Genomic DNA, 5,696 nt, shown 5'->3' with positions numbered 1-5,696 from the left:
TCCCACCATCACTGCATCTATAAGAGAGATGACTGACAGGAATGTCTGCATTACCTGTTGTGTCAAGAAGAAATAAATTCTAACTGTGTTAATTTCCTGATATTTTGTTTCAGCAGCTACCACTGCTGTCTTAACCATACAGTCCAGTATTTCTTTAATACTGTGTGTTGAGGTAAATAACTTCATCCTTCAGTGGCTAGAGGGGATGGCTGGGTCAAAACTGGGGTTGAGCCAAGATCAGATGCCAGGAAAGCATGGATGACACAGAAAAGCCTTATCCAGAAATCAAAGTAGAGTTATGGGGAGACCAGAGACAGATAGAAAGTAAACCTTGCAAGAAATGTCAAATCCAAAGGATAAGCACAAACATCTAGGAGAAGGTATGAGTTGAAAGATGGCTGCATTAGCAAAGCTGCCAAGGATGTAAGAACAAGCATTGATCCAATTGGCTTCAGGTAGTTCCTAGAAAACAGTCTTTTTCTTTTTGCCAGAGTTCCTATTCCCATGAGAACAGCCAACTGTCTTTGAAGCATAATTTTCTAGGCCTGCATTTGTCATAATGTGCCCAAACATCTCCCCAACTGGGTTTGCCTCTGCAAATAAAATCCCCGTAATTCTTACAACCATGGGCCAATAATAGTGTTGCCCCCTATTATCATAGAAATGCAATCTGTGTTACATAAAGTCTTTATGGTCATTTTCAACTCTAAATTCTTGGGTTCTGTTGCTTTATAAGAACAGTTTCCTAATTGCTTATAGGGACCTGAGGGAATGGAAGGAGGTGAGAGCAATTTTTGCTGATGGGAGGAGGGCTCATCTTCTCTGTGGATGCTGCCAAGAAAGGCAAGTTTGGGTATGTCACTTTTAGGGGAAATACTAATCATTTGAGTGCTAGCAAGCCTCTGCTGAGGGTCCTAGGAAGACAGGCAAGGGCACTGAAAGGAGGATGTATAAGCCTTTTGTAGAAGTGTGGTTCTGGTCACTCCCAGATTAGTCCTCTGGACAAGCAGAACTGTTCTAAATGCCTAATCAAAAAGGCTGATTTAATTCATGCAAATGAAGAGATTCTTAGCATTCTCTTGTGTTGGACAGACTCTAAATTGACTCCCCCGTAACCCCCAGCTCCAGGTATCGACAATTCTATGTAATCATCTCCCTTTGAGTGTAGAGGGAACTTTTGACTTGCTTCTAATTTACAGAATATGGCAAAGGCAATAACATTTCATCCTCAATAGCCTTAGGATATATAAGACTGTCTTGCTATCAGACTTACTCTTGAGACTCTTCCTGTTGACTTGACAAAGAAAGCAGGCATACTGGGAAAGCCAGCAGGGCAAGAAACGGCAGCAGCCGCTAGGAACATTGGGCAGCCTCTGAAAGCCAAGGGCAGCCTCCAGCTCACAGCAGGCAAGAGGGTGAGACCCTCAGTCTTGTCCTACAACCATGAGAAAACGAATTCTGCCAACAACCTGAATGTGCTCAGGAGATGTTGCCGCAGTTGAGGCTGCAGAAGAGAACACAGCCTGGGTGACACCTTGACTGCAGCCTGAGAGGCCCTAAGCAGAGGACCCATTTAAGTGATGCCTTGAATCTTGACTCACAAAACTCATAAGATAATTGATGTGTTGTTCTGAGCTGCTACATGCATGGCAATGTGTTACACAGCAATAGATAACTGATACACTCTATTCACAGAAACAGTGACCACAGTTCCAGCTAGAGAATTCCATTCTGGCAAACTATAAAATGTTGCCCCTACATCCCCATCACCCGCGAACACATTTTAAGTCCCTCAAAGTTCCCATGTATTTTGATACTTTTGGAGGCTTCAGTCCACATCACATAAATAGTATCAATTGCACCCATGTCAACACATTAAATATATTTTTCTCTGGAAGAAAATGAAAATGAACATAACATTTTTTTTTATTTACAATTTTACCTTGCAAATTATTTGGCTCAAAAACTCATTTAACTTAGAATATCAGTGATTTCGTAGCAATTATCATGCATGCTTGGGAACTTGTGAAAGGAGAACATCTCACCTTCAAATGTTTTACAATATAATGGAATTTTCATATATACTTGATTGAACACTTAATGAAGTTGACATGATGTTATTTTGGGGAGATGTTTAATTAAAGATTTATTAATTTCATTTTTGAGACGTACTCTAAGCATTTTTGGAGACAATTATTCCTCTTTCAGATCTCAGTCTGTTTGAGTTCTCCTAAGAACATCATCTGACCTGGACCTTGTGCCCGTCATACCTGATGAATAAAATACCCAGTTTTTCTTGCAGATATCTTTTCCTTTTTAATTAAAGTTATAATTTTTCACATAAGCAAATGCCATGAATAGGTCAAAGATAAAGTTATTAAAGAAAAAAAATAAAAGGATACACACATTCAGATGTAAAGGAAATTGAAGCCAATAATTAGTTTTCAGAGATTGTTAGCCAAAAACACAAAAAAAGCAAGCATGTGCATACACACACACACACACACACACACACACACACACACACACACACCAGGATTTTCATCTTAATTTTAAACTGAGAGGCATGTGGGTTGGCATTCTCAAGCCTCTGTTTTTATTTCCAAAAGAGTCTGTGAAAATGGGAACTTTCTCTACACTCAGGGTCCTGAGGTCAATAGCAACACTTAGATTACACTTTTGAATTCATTACCTGCCAGGGCTGCCAGCAGAACCTGAGTGACGGGTGAATGATTACTCTGACATATGTTTCTGTGAAAGAGAGGGCAAAGGGACTGCCTAGCTATAGGAACCAGACAGCCCCATTTGCCTGCCTCCTTAAGCTTTTATTGTAACAACAGCTTGAACTAAAATTAACTATTAGATACTAGCAGTAGGGTAAGCATCCTTGAGAAGACACATGTGTCTGCAGAGTCCTTTAAGCAAGGACATTTAAAGACTAAACATAAAGATTCCAGTAAAATATCTAGGGGCTCAGACTTGTTTGGAAAAGTCAAGGCAGGGTCTGCAGCCTTCAGCCAGATACCCCTGGAAGCCCCCCGACCTTTCGGAGATTCCTCCTTACAGACTTTCCAACCAAGTCCCGTGCTTCCCCACAACTATCCTTACAAACTAGAAAGGACATATTTCCAATGAGTGAGTATGTTCCTGACTGTGAGCCTCACAGTTGCCTTTCTGTAAGTAGTAAGGCTCCTCCCATCTCTGAAATCCCAGGACTCTAAGTATCCAGAGGTAGAAACAGACTTGAATTAGACCCTGAATATTAGCAATCATATTCTTTGTCTCTGGCCACACAACTTCATTCGTCTTTCTCTTCCTAGAAATTGTATAACAAAAAATAATTTCCAATTACCAAAGGATATTTGTAAATTTAATTATATTCATTCAATCATTTAGGGGAAGAAGAAACATCTAATCAGAAAGGTATTCAAACGGCAGCACTTAATCCCTACCTGGATATCATGGGGAAGGGGATAGATTTCTTTCTATTTTTCTCCAAATCATATTCCTTAGTTACCAAGAGTTTGAGAGGACTGGATGCCCGTCTGCCATGAGTGATGCTGAGGTTGTATAAAGAAGGGAAGCTGAAGGACATACACCCCAGGTAGCTTCCAATTCTGAGCCTGAATCTTAAAAGCAACAACAGAATGTTCTCTACCTTAAAACAGGCTCTAAAAACTACAGAAGGGGGACTAAGTAGCACATAATCTTTAGCACTTAACACAAAAAAAATCATAGTTTAAAAACTAGGGTGGGGCTGAGGGTCTAGGGTTGGCTAGATGGTCAGGCAGAGGAAAAATCTGAGACAGCACAATCTCTGTGTGGGGAATCAGGCATCAGGCTCACTCTACTTCTTCTTTTTTTTTTTTCCCCCAATCCTCACCCAAGGATATTTCCATTGATCTTTTTTTTTTTTTTTTTTTTTTTTTTTTTAGAGAGAGAGAGAGTAGAAGGGAGGCAAGGTGGGGGGGGGGGGCGGGGAAAGAGAGAGAGAGAGAGAGAGAGAGAGAGAGAGAGAGAGAGAGAGAGAGAGACATCGATTGATTGCCTCATGCCCACTCCCTGATCAGGGCCAAGGATCAGGGATTAAGCCTTCAACCAAGGTAGGTGCCCTTGACTGGAATCGAACCCAGGACCCTTCAGTCTGCAGGCCAATGCTCTATCCACTGAGCCAAACTGCCTAGGGCTCACTCTACTTCGTGTGCATTTAGTGTAAAAGAGTGAATTTGATGTAAGCCATGAGGAATAAAAGGCAGTTACTCTGCACAAAAATGAAGCACAGAAAATAAACAAATGAGAGCCTATGAACCCTTGTTTATCATTATGTGCCAGGTCCAAGTGAAATAATGTTCATTTATATTTAAATGTAAGCCCTTCCCACCTGTACCAGTTGGAATTTCAGCAGGAATAATAATCAGTGCAGCTGGTTCAAAGGAACAGACCTAATGAAGGTACAGAGGTATAGATAGGATTAAGGGAACCAGTAAGGGCTGGCTAGGCACCCAGAGACTAGCCGCAGAAGCAAGCTATCACCACCCTCCAGGAAAGGATAGTTTTCTTAGAACCCAGGCAGAACTGTAACTGGGGGAGTGGGGAGGGTTGTGGCTGTCCAGGATGCTGAGTTCCAGAAGACAGACACACCACTTGCCAGAGACAAGGCATTGAAGCTGGAGAGAGAAAGAAGTGCCCAGCCTCTTTCCTATCACTGTCTGATCTGCCAGTGCCTCCCACTGGCCAACTCAACGGGTAGCCAACTGGCAAAGAAGCCTGGATAACGTATTGATAGGGATCAGACAACCAAGATACAGAGAAAAGCAGAGATGGGATTGGCATAGGGAGGAAGGCAGCATGGAGAGTAATCAGAACACAACCTTAAGAGAGACATATATATGCAATGGCATTCCTGTGGGACATGTTAGAAAACAGGCTCAACTTCTTGTTCCTGGACACAAACTAGCACAAGGTGGCTGAGCTGGGATTTGAACCCAGGACTGGCTCTAAATATGTGCTCATTCCTCTATGCTACTCTCGTGATACCTCACATTTGCAGGCCCTTTGCTGTTTACTAATTCTTTCACTTACTGTACTATGTCTGTTCCCTAGAATAACCCTGAGGGGTAAGAAAGTTAGATTTTAGTTCAATTTTACAGATGAAGGAGGTAAAGATCAAAGAAGCAATTAACACTTTTCTTCTAAAAGGTGGGTGATAATTAATGGCTTTGATCAAACAGGAGAAAGAAACAGGCAATAGAGGGTAGGGGCTGCCTGGTACATAAGTTAGCAAAATAGAAAAGATTAAGTATTGATTGATAATACTCAAAATTTAAAATGAGGAAGGAACTAACAGTTATTTATTATGATAATCTTTGTTAGGTTTGCACGCATCTTTCATAATTGTCTAAATTTTATTTTTCCCTAGGAATTTATAAACGCAGATAAGAATTAACATCTAGCCAAGTGCTGCTATTCGAATGGCATGACTTCTAAAAAAAGATTACCCAGTAAAGCGAATTTCAAGGTGTGATGCAAAACTATTTCCCATTCTAAATCTTTGCTAATTACCTTGGAAAGGATTATAAAATGGTAACAAACAAGGGGTAGTACTTTTAATTTATAAAAAACTCTTATCCAGAAGTATGATTTTGCTAAAAAACAAACAAACAATACAGCTCTTCTGTAGAAAAGTAGATCAGACC

This window comes from Myotis daubentonii, chromosome 3 (assembly GCF_963259705.1).
Source record: "Myotis daubentonii chromosome 3, mMyoDau2.1, whole genome shotgun sequence".
Lineage (NCBI taxonomy): Eukaryota > Metazoa > Chordata > Mammalia > Chiroptera > Vespertilionidae > Myotis > Myotis daubentonii.
Note: the sequence above shows the minus strand (reverse complement) of the source record.